Here is a 14,495-nt window from a genome sequence, read left to right as displayed (position 1 = left end):
CAGTAAAATTTGCAGAAGAGGCAATAGGGCCATACTGTCAGTTGCAGTGGTGGCCCGTACATAAGCACTGTAACGCTGCAGCACCCCCAAAGAAAAAATGAAAAAATTAAATTTTGTTTGTGTCTATAAATAATAACAATGCTTACAATATTGTATAAATGCAGTACAACCTGTTAAAGGTTACAGCTTATATTTTGACATTGATTGAATAGTTAATAATTGGAACTGTTCAATTAACGCTTTAGATTACAAAACTAATGCACTGCGATCTAACGCCGATATTCGTTTGCTCTTGTCATTGCACGTTACGTCATTCCCAACTATAACTGCGCAAACGGCAGTGCATTTTTAGTATGCTTATGCTCCTTATTTCTGTGAGATATTATTATTATTATTATTATTCGTGACACCTCCAAGGAGTCCGAAGACTCATCGCGGGAGGACACCCACTGTACAACTCCCCATCTCCATTACTATGCCGAACTTCTACTACCAAGCATCTACACCAACGCCATCTACTGCCCACAACCACCACCATAGCTAGTATTTTTTGTCTGTAAATTACGTGTGTTATGAAGGACCGATTTGTCTGTATGCAGGATGAAAAACCAGAGTTTCCGGGAGAAAAACCCTGCTACCTCCATATGAGATCGGCTAACTCACCTTCAACTGAAAAAGTCCATATAAAGATTCCTCCCGTCACGACGGGAATCGAACTTAGGCTGAAACACATATGATTGGTACATGTGCGTGATGAACTATTTTTTGTAATTCTTATTTTATTTTGTTAAAATAACATATAATTATTTATTTATTATAGATACAAGGCTGAATTATGACGAGTGTTGTCACTGTTGAAAATATGAAAAGAATAATATTTTTTCAATTATCGTTACACGAAAAAGATGCACTAACGCCGATATTCGTTTGCTGTCGTTGCACGTTACGTCATTAGATACACTGCCTCTTGGGCAGCGTATCTTATGCCTGCGCTCGTTATTTATGTGAGATATGAAACGTTTATTATTAGTGCGTATTCGTGGTGAACTTTTTTTTTTTTTTGTAAATCTTATTTTATTTTGTTAAAATAACATATAATTATTTATTTATTATAGATACAAAGCTAAATTATGATGAGTGTCACTGTTGAAAATATGCAAAGAATGATATTTTTTCAATTATCACAACACAAAACAAATGCACTGAGATCTAACGCCGATATTCTTTTGCACTTGTCATTGATATTGATACGAAACTTTTATTATTGGTGTTTGCTCGCGTGGAGGATGAAATATTTTTAATAAAGCAATTTTTAATATGTAAATTTATTTATTAATAAATTCGTTACTGATTAGGGGGGGAAAAGGTTTTTTTTTTTTTTTTTTTGTATGTGAAGCACCCCAACTTAAACTGGCTGCCACTGGTCAGTTGTATGAAAAAAGAAACAGAAAGCCCGTCAAACTATGTTAGCTCAATTCTTTGTTAAGATGCAGAATAATAAATTTATATTCTGAATATGTTTTATTGTCTTTCGGGCCTAGTTAAAGGAAAACCATGAAGCATACCCTAATTCTTTTATTGAAAAAATTAAGGGTCAAAAAGAAATCTGAGGAACGAATTATACATTTTCCCATAGGTTATTATATTCGATTAGTGCGTTTTCGATTAATGCGTCTGTTTTAAAGAACGCATTAGGCGCATTAATCGAGGGATTGCTGTATATTTAAGTTGTTTTTTTTTCTACCTAAGTTCATTGGATTGATTTGCTACTTGCTTTCATTATTTCCATTAATATATATAAAGTCAGTATTAATAATGACTATAATACTTTTTTCCCCACTTTATAAATAAATAAAAATAAACAAATTTCTATCGCCTTTTATGAGTAGGTGGAACTCTTTTAGTCCTAACTTTTTGAAGTAAAGAAGGGCCACGGGTCTCCATCCTTCAATTCCTTGATACGAGCTCGTAGCTTGATAAAGTTATCAAGGGTGTAAAGCAGTGTTTCTCAAAGTGGGTTGTACGCCCCACAGGGGGGGCAATTTGAATATTTTTGTGGAAATTACAAAATGTACATGTACATATTTATTTAAAAAAAATCAACTAACGCCTTTTTATTCCCATATATACACAGAGTAGGCGAGGCTGTTTTTAGCCCTATCTAACTTTTTTGGAGACTCAGTGGGCAGTTCAGTCTCCACTGGTACCCAATCAGAGATAGCTGGCCCAAGGCTATCACTAATTAAGCAGCACGTAATTAAGAGAGACGGCTCTACAGGTATCGCCATCTCGTGGTCCCTAACCCTAACACTTGTATTTGATGTCTGAAATAATGTGGGTTCTAGGGTCGATTTTCTTGAGTTTACGGGACGAAAAAACCCGAGTTTCTGGGAGAAAAAACCCACTTACCTGTATCAGAGATCGACTAGCTCGGGAACCGGTCGAAAAAAGGTTTAGAAAAATTTCCTCTAGTCGCCGACTAGACTCGAAATCAAATCTTCCTTTGTGCATCCAAGCACTGTGGTGTGCCAACGCTACATCCACTGAGCTACACGCCAATATATGAAAAGTAAATGCAGTACAAGATAAATTTTACAAAATATAGTTTTTTTTAAGTAGTTATGTATTATATATTTAGATTTTAATTAGATTTTCATAATATTTTTATTTTTATACAGTGAACATAATATTTTATTGATCGGTGAATTTCCGAATTTCTCTTTCATCTTTAAAAGTTGTAAATATTCTTTCTTACATAAATACTACAGGTTTGCTAATGGAATATTAATATTTACAAAAGGGAATAGAGTGGTTTAGGGAGTAAAAGCCTACCGTATAGCTCAGCAGAAGTGGCGTTTGCACTCTACAGCGCTTGACCTCACGAAGAAGTCGCCGACTAGAAGAACTTTTTCTAAGCCTTTTTTCGGCCGGTTCCCGAGTTACTCGATTTCTGGCACGGGATAGCGAGTTTTTTCTCTCGGAAACTCGGGTTTTTCGTCCCGTAAACTCAAAAAAATCGACCGTAGAACCCACACTATTTTCAGACATTAAGAATATTATGTTAGGGTTAGAGACCACGAGATGGCGGCACTAGCTTTCCGCCTTCTTCACTGCGTACCGATGAATCAGTGATAGCCTTGGGCCAGCTATCTCTCTGATGGCTACCAGTGGAGATTGAACTGCTCACTCAGTCTCCAAAAGTTAGATAGGATAAACGGCCCTGCCTACTCCCTATACAGGAACAACATAGGCGTTAGTGATTTTTATTTTATTTTATTTTTTTGATGGCAACATGAAATAAGACATTTTGGCTTGCTTTTTGGAGACCGAGTGGGGTTTTTGTCTGCCAGTGGAAATTATGAATTTCCACTGGTAGACAATTGGAGATAGCTAGCCCAAGACTATCAATCTTTGAACTTAATTGGTTGATGGACTGAGTCCTTGACTCTTTATCCCTTCATCTGGATTTTAGATTGTGGGTGATGAGATTATTGTGGGTAATTTACCCGCTCATTGTGAGCATTGAGGCTGTATCAGCTTTCTCTTGCGATGGAGGATTTCGGTTTTTTATGTTTGAAACGATCTGAGGGCTTGTAGTCCGCTGCCTGTCGAACTAGCTGATTTGGGTGATTATCCGTGATTGTGAAGAATTTCTCTGCAATGCTTGTCATGTAGGTCTTAATATCTGGAAGATTGGCTTCTTGATGTAACTGGATGTTTCTGATGAACCATGGGGCATTAAATGCCATTCTTAGGCATTTATTCTGTATTATCTGAAGTCTGTTGATGTTGCTTTTAGTCGTGTGACCCCAGGTTGGAGAGGCATAAGTTAGTTGCGGTCTGATTACCGATTTGAAAAGGAGGATTTTGTTGCTTATGCATAGGAAGCTGTTCCTGTTCAAAAGTGGATATAGCCTGTGTTATGGTCTGACTTGCCTTAGTGGCAACACTATCCATATGTGACTTGAAATTTAGACGTCTATCAAGATGAATTCCCAGATATTTGGTAGAATTGCGCCAAGGGATGATTTTACCAAACATTTGTATGCTTGTATTCGGTTCTGCTTTACGTCTGGTGAAAAGTACTGCAGAGCTTTTGTTTGGATTAATTGCGATACGCCACTTGGTGTACCAATCCTCCAATTCATTGACTGATCTCTGCAGCTTGATTGTGGCCAGGTGTGGACAGAGGGATCTGGCTATAATGATTGTATCGTCGGCATACAGAGTGGTGATAGCTGGAGACAGTTTGGGGAGATCTGCCATGTATATGGAGAAGAGTAGGGGAGATAGTAGAGAGCCTTGAGGTACTCCGGCTGTGATTCTCCTCTCTGTGGATCTGATACCGTTGAGTTTTATTTTAAATTTTCTGTTGTGTAGATATGATTTGATAAGTAGCACTAGTGGCAATGGGATACCAACTTCGTGTAGTTTAAAAATTAGTCCATGATGCCATACTCTATCAAATGCCTGAGTGATGTCTAGAAAAACTGCGCCAGTGTGTTGGTGCCATTCATACCCTTGGGTTATATGTTCGATAACTCTGTAAATTTGTAGCGTTGTGGAGTGATATTTCCTAAAGCCGAATTGTTCATCTTGAATTATATGGTTGATATCTGTTGCCTCTTGAAGCCGTGTGAGATTAGCACGTTCGGCTATCTTACCTATGCATGAAAGAAGGCTGATTGGTCTGTAATTTTCAGGAAACTGTGTATTTTTCCCAGGTTTGGGAATTAGGAAAACGTCGGCAATTTTCCATCGTTGTGGGAAATACTTTAGCTAGAGGATGCCATTAATGATGGCTACTAGATGCATAACCCCTTTGCGAGGAAGTAACTTGAGTACCTTATTTGTTATTCCATCTTGACCCGGAGCCTTTTTGTTATTTAGTTTTCTTAAAATCTCATATACTTCTGTTGGTGACACGGATTTCTTATTGGATTGGAATGAGGCATTTTGAGTTATTTTACGCACTTGGGTGTGAATTTTACTTATGAAAATTATATCTGTATTGATATAATTGGGGCTGCATTGTTTTTCTAAACTGTCAGCAAATGCTTCAGCTTTTTCCTCGTCGTTGTAGACAACATTAGATTCACCTTGGATTGGAGGAAATGTAAAACGCTTTGAACGGAGTGATTTCATCACTTTCCATATTGATTGATCCTCTGTGTTTAACTGGAGAATTTTGTTATTCCAGAGTTGGTTACGGTGGTCCTTTAGGGCATATCGAACCTGGTTTGTTGCTCTATTGACTGCTTGTTTATCCGCTGGGTCCATTGTTCTCTGATATTGTCTTCTTAATCTGTTTTTCTCTTGGATAAGACGTTTTATATCCTGTGGAAGTTTATTTGAAGGTGTACATTTGGTTATATTTGTTACCTGTGTTATAGCTGTCAGCAGTTGTTTTTCAAGAGTCTTCACTGCTTTTTCTATATCTTCAGCAGATGTTATATGAGGTATTGGACCAAGGTTTTCCTGGAAGGCTGAGGGAAGTTGTTTACAATTTATAAATATGGTGGTGTTTTCTGTTATATCTTGTATGGTGCCTAGTTGTAATATGATGGGGTTATGATCAGAACTTAAGTCGTTGATTGCTTGTATCTGATAGCTGTGCGCTATGTTTTTTAATATAGCTATATCTAGTACATCAGGACGACCGGTAGCTCCATAATGTGTGGGTTCAGTGGGTCCTATTACTGTTATATTTCTTGAAGAGGTGTAAGAGTTGAGTATTCTTCCATTAATATTTGAGTTTCTGCTGTTCCAGACTGAGTGTTTGGCATTAAGATCTCCGGCTATAATCACTGCTCTGCCTGTATTTAGTATCACCTCTAAGTCAGATTCAAGGAGTTTTTTATTTGGGGGGGTTGTAGGCTGCATATATCGTAATGCTGCTTGTGTTTTCCATATGTATTTCTATTCCTGTAGTTTCCATGTGTTCTTTGGGGTTCTGCTATTGAATTATGTTTTATGTTACTTTTCACAAAGATAGCAGTGCCTCCACCTCTAGCAAAGCATCTGTCTGTACGGTAAGTGCTATAACTATTGATTCTGATTTTGTCACTTGGACGAAGATGTGTTTCATTTATGAGGATGATGTCTGCTTGAGTTTCTTCTGCAAACTCCTGCAGCTCCTGTAATTTGATAGATAAACCATATGCATTCCATGAAACAATTTGTAATGATTTCGGTTTTCTTTTAGATTTATCCATTAAGAATTCCCATAAAGAGTGATTGTGTATGCCTTAAGATGATATCTTTGGCTTCTTGAGTTGGGTTGGTTTGTTGGAGTTCAGCAAGCATTTCACCTAAGTGGCTTGTTATGTTCAGTAGGATAGGTTTGTTGGTTTGCTGTGACTGCTTTGGTTTTGGGTCTTTTTGGAAAGTTGATCTTGTAGCTTCAGCATACGATCTTCCATCCGTTGTGGAGACTATGGTTTGATGGGAAGACGCTTGTTCTTGAAGAGGTTTACTGGTTTTGAGTTGTAATTTTTGGTTTTGAGGAAATGCTATACAGCCCTATAGTTTGCAGGGTATGGTCCTCCGCAGTTTGCACACTTTGCTGGAAGTGTACGAGGTTTATGGCATTCATTTGATGCATGTTTGCCACCACATTTTACGCAACGAAATTCAGCCTTGCAGCATCTTTGGGCATGCCCAATCTTCTGGCATCTATGGCACTGGGTTGTAGTTGATTTATGTTTCAATGCCTCAACTTTTATGACTAGATCACAGATGGTTTGGAGATTGTATATATGTTTTTGGTCTTTACTTATTTCCACTAGAATTAGGGGATAGAGTGTTTTATCAGCTCTCCGCATTCGGCTGACTTTAATTGGGCTAAATCCTTTAAGTTGGAGGTCTGCAGTGAGGTCTTCTATTTGTAATGTTTCAGTTACTCCCCTTAACACTACTTTTAAATTTTTTTCACTGTTGAGTGCAAAAGTGTGGTATGGCAAATTGTTGTTGTCTAGAAGTTTGGTCATTTTTCTGTAATCTGATGATGTTTTAGGTTGTATGCGAATCCCTTCTTCTGTGTTTGTGGCTTTAATGAAGGTGATATCTGAAGATTTCAGTGTGGATGCAACGGACGTCCAGTGCTCCTTGGCCCTTAGGACGACTGGGGGTACCCTTTCTTTAATTACATTATCTGGTTCTATCTCCACTGTTTTGGGTGTATCTGCAGTAAAGGAGATTTTCCTTTTCTTTTTGACTGTTTGAAATTCTGTGTTGGTTTCCAAAAAATGCGGAGTATTATCCTGAGATGCAGCATTCTCTATATTCGTGGAGTGACTTGATTCTGGTTCAGTCAACATACTTCCTTCATTAGAATCATCCATCCTATCTTCTGTGACTGCTGTAGGGGGGAATGTATCTAACAGCTTTACTTTCCCTGGCCAGTTGTCGCTCAATAGTTTTCCTAATCTTAGGAATTCTCTGTAAACTTCTTCGAATATGCTTTCATTTCAGAGGTTTTGTCATGATTGATAGAAGGCAACAACTCTATTAGAATAAAGTTTGAGAAATGGGTCCTAGAGCCCAATGTAAATATCGCGTAGATCAAATCGATCTACCAGCAAAGGTAGCAAATGTTTCACAGAATGAAGAACACTTACCTCTATATATAAATATCCCGTAGATCAAATCGATCTACCAGCATCAGTAGCAAATATTTTACAAAATACATTTTTCTTCAGAAAATCATAACAACTATTTAAATCACTGATCACATATATAAACACTTGGCAACCGCCATTACGCACCACTCAATTTAATACTATCGATCATTTTAAGCAGCATCCAGTAAAGAGACTATCATAAAATAAAATTTGTGGTGGGATAGGTGGGATAGCATAAAATTTGTTTCTAATTTAGAAACAAATGATTTATATAAAATAAGACCCAATGTATATAAGATTTTGAAACACTTAAATCCAGATATCAAAGAAAACATAAAATTAAACACTGAATTGAAAATAAAAGAATTTCTAAATTACTTCACAGAATTGTGGACAGACAAATATTTTAAAACAGATAACTGGCAAACAATTAACGAAAATGAAAAGGAAATAACTAAAGAAGAATTAGAAATCAGCCTGAAAGAAACAAGAAACGGAAAATCACCTGAAGAAGATAAGCTAGGTTCAGAACTATATAAATACGCAGGAACAAAATTCAAAGAAAGAATCTTATTATTTTTAAATAAAATGTTATTCAACTGGTATCCCCCACCCAATAGAATGGAAAAAAGCAATCGTGATTCCTATCTTTAAAAAAGTTAATAGAGATGACTCAAAAAAAATAGAGGTATCAGTATACTAAATTCCTGTTACAAAATATATAGCAGAATCTTAAATAACAAACTAATGAAATATTCCGAAAACTTTATTTTAGAAGTACAGAATGGATTTAGAAAAGGAAGATCATGTATAGACCCATCCTTTTGCCTAAAATTAATAATAGAGAAAAGAAGAGAATACAATTTAGAAACACATATTGCATTTATTGACTTTGAAAAAGCATTTGACAAAGTTAAACGAAACATATTATTTAACATATTAAAAGAAAGACAAATACCAAATAATATCCTAAAAGTTATCACAAGTATATATGAAAATAATCAAATACAAATAAGATTAAATCACGAGCTATCATATACGAGAGAGATAAACCAAGTGGTCCGACAGGGATGTCCCCTCTCAGCAACTCTTTTTAATATCTACTTAAATGAAATAATGATAAAATGGAATAAAAATGTACATCAAGGAATTAAACTTTCTCCTGCAGTAAACTTAAACACTCTCCTTTTTGCCGACGACCAAATAATAATTACAAATTCTGAAGATAACTTACAGAAAGCTATTTTAGATCTAAATGAGATATCCAAAGATTATGGTATGATAATATCAACAGAAAAATCAAAAACTATGGCCTTTGAAGGACAAGATCCAACAAGAACTAAAATAGTAATAGATAACAGGATCTTAGAACAGGTGAATTCATTTAACTATCTAGGATGTATGATCACATATGAAAATGAAAAAGATATAAACGTAAAAATTGCAAAATATTTAAAAATAACAGGTGAAATTAACTCTATATTTAAACCAAATCTAGTTTCAGAAACAAACCAGACTAAAAGTATACAATACATTAGTCCTACCAGTCTTAATGTATGGAAGCGAAATCTGGACAATAAAGCAAAAAAAACAAACAAAGATTGATAACAGCAGAAATGAAGTTTATGAGAAAACTGCAAAGTATTTTGTGATCAAATACTCTATTTGATCACAAAAGAAACGAAGAAATTATGAAAGAATTAAACCAAGAACCAGTAATAGAAAAAATTAAAAAATATAAACTTAAATGGATGGAACACGTTCAAAGAATGAAAACAGAAAGATTACCAATGCAAGCCTTAAAGTACAAGCCATTAGGAAAAAGAAAACCAGGACGTCCTCTTAAACGATTCAACGATGACTTCTAAGGACGGAATAAGCCAAGGCCTAAATCCTTGACACGCATGATGATGATGATGATGATAAAATATCTGATTACAATCCTCATTAACATGAAATTTACTGACTCTAGGTTGATGGCAAACTTCATTGAAATGAATGTTTTACATGATCGGCTTCGAATGCAACAGAAATTTGAAGACAACTCTGAGTAAATGGTTTTGTATAAGCAAGCAAAGTATATAATGTAGTGAACAATGAGTAGTTGGGGGGGGGGGGGAGTAATCAAATGTCATTCCTCCATCTGATGAGTAGAGCACAAAAAGCAAAAATAACATCACTCAGCATGGAGGTTCAATGAAAGTCACGATCCACTCTCATCAGAATTCAATTGGGAAAGGGTAGAAGGCTGCAATGAAGCATGTGCCATCAAAATCGAATCATTTAACTCCATGTGGTGTTCACATAGGACTTTTTCAGCACTGCCCATCCTGAAATATTAGTTTCTGTTGTGAAGGACGTCTGAGGAGATTTCGTGTCGGTCATCAAATAACAAAGAACAGGTCAACCTGGTTATTATTATTATTATTAGTAGTAGTAGTAGTATCTGATACCTTCAGTGAGTCAGGGACTCACTAAATGAGGCTATGCATCATGCAAACCAGTTGTCGTATTTCCTCTTAAACTCCTTCACACTAAATGCGCTCACTACCTCTAAAAGCAAACCATTCTACTCACCCACTGCTCTGTGAACAAAAAACCTAGCTCTTACTCCTTTCTTGACCGTGAGCTAACTTAACTTACATGGCTGCCCCGTGTTCTCTCCCTACCTTCCATATAACAAAAATTTCATCAGACGATATCCTATTACACCCATTCAAAAGTTTATAGACCTCGATAAAACACATCACTTACTCCTATTAAGCAGAGTCCATAATCCACATACGCGCAATCTGTAATTCATCATCTAAATCCCATAATCCCGATATAGTCTTTTCAACACTTCTTCACTCTTTCCACAGCTTCTTTATCCCCATGGAATTTGGGATACAGAATCTTCGCACAACAGTCTAGATGCGTCTTATCAATGCCTTATAAAGAAGCAAAAGGACCTCTTTGTCCTTTCATGCCAGGTTTGCTTCAACATCGCAATTGAGGATATGTGAAAACAACCAAAACGTAGACGTAAATGCAGTATATTTTGATTGATCTGATGGCAGTGAAAGGATAGCAGTTCTTGACAAATCTAAAGAGCTGCGAGTTATAATGCTTTCATCCATTCTGTTACTTCTCAAGTGCATTATAGTACAAGAAACGCCTGCAACCAATTCACGTAGACTTGGTGACTGTTGAACTAACAGCTAGATGAATGTACATCGATATATCATCTGAAAATTTTTCAGCAAGTGAAGTGAACATTGAACATTTTCTCATGGCCTCGAAATACTGAGATATAGTTAAATTTTAGTTTGTTTGTTTTTTTTTTGCGCTTAATCTTCAGAATCTGTTCTTTCTGAGGTCAGGAAAAAAAAAATTAGTAGCACTTTGGACAAATGGTGCATTTTTGCTTGCTATTATACAATATTAAATATATATTTAAATCCGTGAAAAATAATGCGTCATTAGAAATCCTTTTACGAAGTTAACTCAATAACAATATCACTTTAATCAAAGTACCGAAAGACCTCTTATTGTAAAGAAGCCATTGCTCTTTACGTGTACAAAATGTTTCTTTGAAATGTACACGTAAATAGCAATGGCTTCTTTGCAACAAGAGGTGTTTCGGTACTAAACCACTCTGGTACAAATGGAAGATATAAACAAATAATTTCGACATGATATATGCTACTGGTACCACCTGATTTTGTTTATTTTACCTATCCACCAAAGAGGCAATGAGGATTCAGATTGATCTGAAATTGCAGTCTGACTAATTAAAATAAGAAAAATTGCAAATCCTTTAATGCTTTCATTCTTAACGAGAGTAGGCTAATCTCCTTTAGCGCTTGTTTTTAAAGATCGATTTGGCAGGCACTTTTTGGCTTTATCCATCACTGATAGTGAGTTCAAAACTTTCAATGAATAAAGGTTTGCATTGGAGAGATTACGGCAGGATATACCCACCGTTCCTCTTACATTAGACAATGAGAATCATCTGCCACCACATATCATCTAGATCACAATTATCCATGTCGCAGTGGGATTTAACAATATGAGACAGATGAACAAACAGAGGCATAAAAATTTAAATATATGCTAACTATTGTGCCTAGACTTATTCAAGATACAAAGATATTTGAACACAAGTACTACATAGTATTAGATTTTAGTGTCATGCAGAATGTGAGCGTGACTCAAGATTTAATGCTTCTTCCAGTTGTGAATGCTAATGATGAGTCCCAGCATAAGAGATAACTATGTCGTGAAACTGTTAAATATTTCATAATTTTATTACAAAAATATTTTCAGCGTGATAAGAGAAGAGATTGAGAAAAATAAAGAGTAAAGTGAGAAAGATAGATAGACAGACAGAATGACAGAGAGAGAGAAAGAGAAAGAGAGGTGGGAGGTATCGAGGGAGAATCGAAAATGAAGTTTTGTTAATGGTAAGAGAATAGTCAGAGAAATGAAAGATGTTAGAGCCTGTGTAGCTCAGTAGAAGTGGCGTTTGCACTCTATGGCGCTTGACAGTACGAAAAAAGACATGCGTTCCAGCAGGGATGTGCCAGCAGTGTCCGGCGCCTGTGTGCAAAACTGTAGTTGGCGCCCCTATACCCAGTAGCACGCCAATAGTGTTCGGCGCCTGTGTGCAAAACTTTAGTTGGCATTCTTACCCTCCCCCCTCACTCCAATAAAAAAATCACTTTAAAAAAACGTTTTTTTAAGTATTTCCTCCTCTTTGGCGCCTTTATTATCCTGGCGCCTGTGTGCGTCGCACACATTGCACATATGGCCAGAGCGCCCCTGCGTTCCAGTCTAGTCGCCGATTGGAGGAACATTTTGTAAGCCTTTTTTCGACCGGTTCCCGAGTTAATCGATTTCTGGCATGGTACAGCAAGTTTATTCTCCTGGGAAACTTGGGTTTTTCGTCCCGTAAACGCAAGAAAATCGGCCGTCGAAACCCCACTATTTTCAGATATTAAAGATATTGTGTTAGGATTAGGGACCACGAGATGGCGGCACTTTTTATCCGCCTTCTTCACTGCATACTGATTAATTAGTGATAGCCTTGCGCAAGCTATCTCTGATTAGCTACCAGTGGAGATTGAACTGCCCACTCAGTCTCCAAAAAATATATATATATATATACAGTATATATATATATATATATATATAGAGAGAGAGAGAGAGAGAGAGAGCCCTTATGGCTCCAAATACTTTTAGAGACTGAGTGGGCAGTTCAGTCTCCACCGGTAGCCAATCAGAGATAACTGGCCAGTGACATCACTAATTATAAGCTGCCACCGATAAAGAGACCGACAAATAAGTGCTGCAATCTCTTGGTACATATCCCTAACAGGATGTGTTACTGTCTGAAATGATATGGATTCCACAGTCTATTTTCTTGAGTTTATGGGATGCAAAAACCTGAGTTTCCGGAAGAACAAAACTGATTGCCGTGCCAGACATGGATTAACTCGGTAATTGGTCGAAGAAAGGCTTACAAAAAGTTCCTCCAGTCGGCGACTAGACTTGAACTATAAGTCTGTTTTCGGGCGGCCTAGCGCATAAGATGCAAGCGTCACTTCCACTGAGTAATTTTATTAAAACGATAAAAAGTAAATACATAGTAGTAAAATATTTACATCATAAATAGATATATACCGGGTGATTATAAAATAACGTGAAGTGTTCAGAGCCCTCTAGCGAGTAATGTATTGAATGAAATACACCAATATTCGGTAGACATACACAGTGGAATATGGAGATTCGATTTAACGGGAAAAATAGTACCAAAACTCGCCAATAGGGGAAATCGTGGCGCTGTTTACCGAGTAAAATGCATTAATTTGCATTATCGCGTTTCTTGTGAGCGATCATGCAATCAAAGGAAAGCCTGTGAGATTTCGTATTTTTAGTAGACCAACTGCTTTTCGATGCCTCTTACCTTATATGAGCGTGCTTTGTTAGTCAAACTCCATTATCAGCAGAACAATAATGCCAGTGCTTATCTTCGTGATTTTCGGCGTATGAAAAATTTACGAAAAGGACCGATTAGCGTAACAAACTTACGAAAATGATTCGGCAATTTGAAACTACTGAAACTTTAGCAGTGCAGGTAGGCAGGGGACGAAAACCAATCGATCACCAACAAGTTGAACAAGTTTCAACTGCTATTGTGGAACACGAGATGACGAATGTGCAGGGTACCAGCAGTACACGAGCAATATCCCGGCAAACGGATATCGCATACACAACGGTGTGGAAAATCCTACATCATATGTTGAAGTTTCACCCCTATAAAATCAGTCATGTTCAAGAATTGCGCCCTGGTGATGCAACCACACGAATCAACTTATCTTTGGGATTTTTAGCGCGCATGGAAGTGGATGATGCATGGCTCTGGCAGATTTTATGGAGTGACGAAGCGCACTTTTATTTGAACGGCGATATTAACACACGCAACAGTCGCATTTGGGCTACAACTAATCCACACGTGTGTCTGCAGATGCCTATCCACTCGCTCAAAGTCACAGTGTGGTGCGGATTTACGGCATCTTTTATCATCGGTCCACACTTTTACAAGAAAAATCGTCAGAATGGAACAGTGACCTGCTCCGTCAATGCTAACAGGTATGCCAATATGCTACAGAACTTTGTGGTTCCACAACTGCAGCAAAGAGGATGTTTCGATTTGACCATCTTCATGCAGGATGGTGCACCAACCGACATTGGACTTCAGGTACAGCGTGTTTTACAACAACATTTCTCTGACAGAAGAATCATTAGTCGTGCATTTCCCACGCCATGGCCACCAAGATCGCCTGATCTCAATCCTTGTGACTTTTAGCTGTGGGGATTTCTTTGAAAGAT

At 37.1% G+C, this 14,495-nt stretch overlaps 1 protein-coding gene across 4 annotated transcripts in view; it reads right to left on the bottom strand.

Annotated features, from left to right (window-relative positions):
* The window catches only part of LOC150096138 (uncharacterized), a 205,330-nt gene that overhangs the window by 161,932 nt on the left and 28,903 nt on the right, over positions 1 to 14,495 (bottom strand). The window contains exon 2 of one of the 4 annotated variants that reach the window (XM_090408913.1): positions 2,410 to 2,548. The exons of the other annotated variants lie outside the window; for them this stretch is intronic. The gene's annotated coding sequence lies outside the window, so the exon portion shown is untranslated. The remainder of the gene's footprint in view (positions 1 to 2,409; positions 2,549 to 14,495) is intronic. 4 annotated transcript variants of the gene reach the window in all.

Source organism: Typopeltis vanoorti, chromosome 19, assembly GCF_054136105.1.
Source record: "Typopeltis vanoorti isolate ZY-2024b chromosome 19, IOZ_Tvanoo_1.0, whole genome shotgun sequence".
NCBI lineage: Eukaryota > Metazoa > Arthropoda > Arachnida > Uropygi > Thelyphonidae > Typopeltis > Typopeltis vanoorti.
This window is presented reverse-complemented; position numbering and strand designations above follow the sequence as displayed.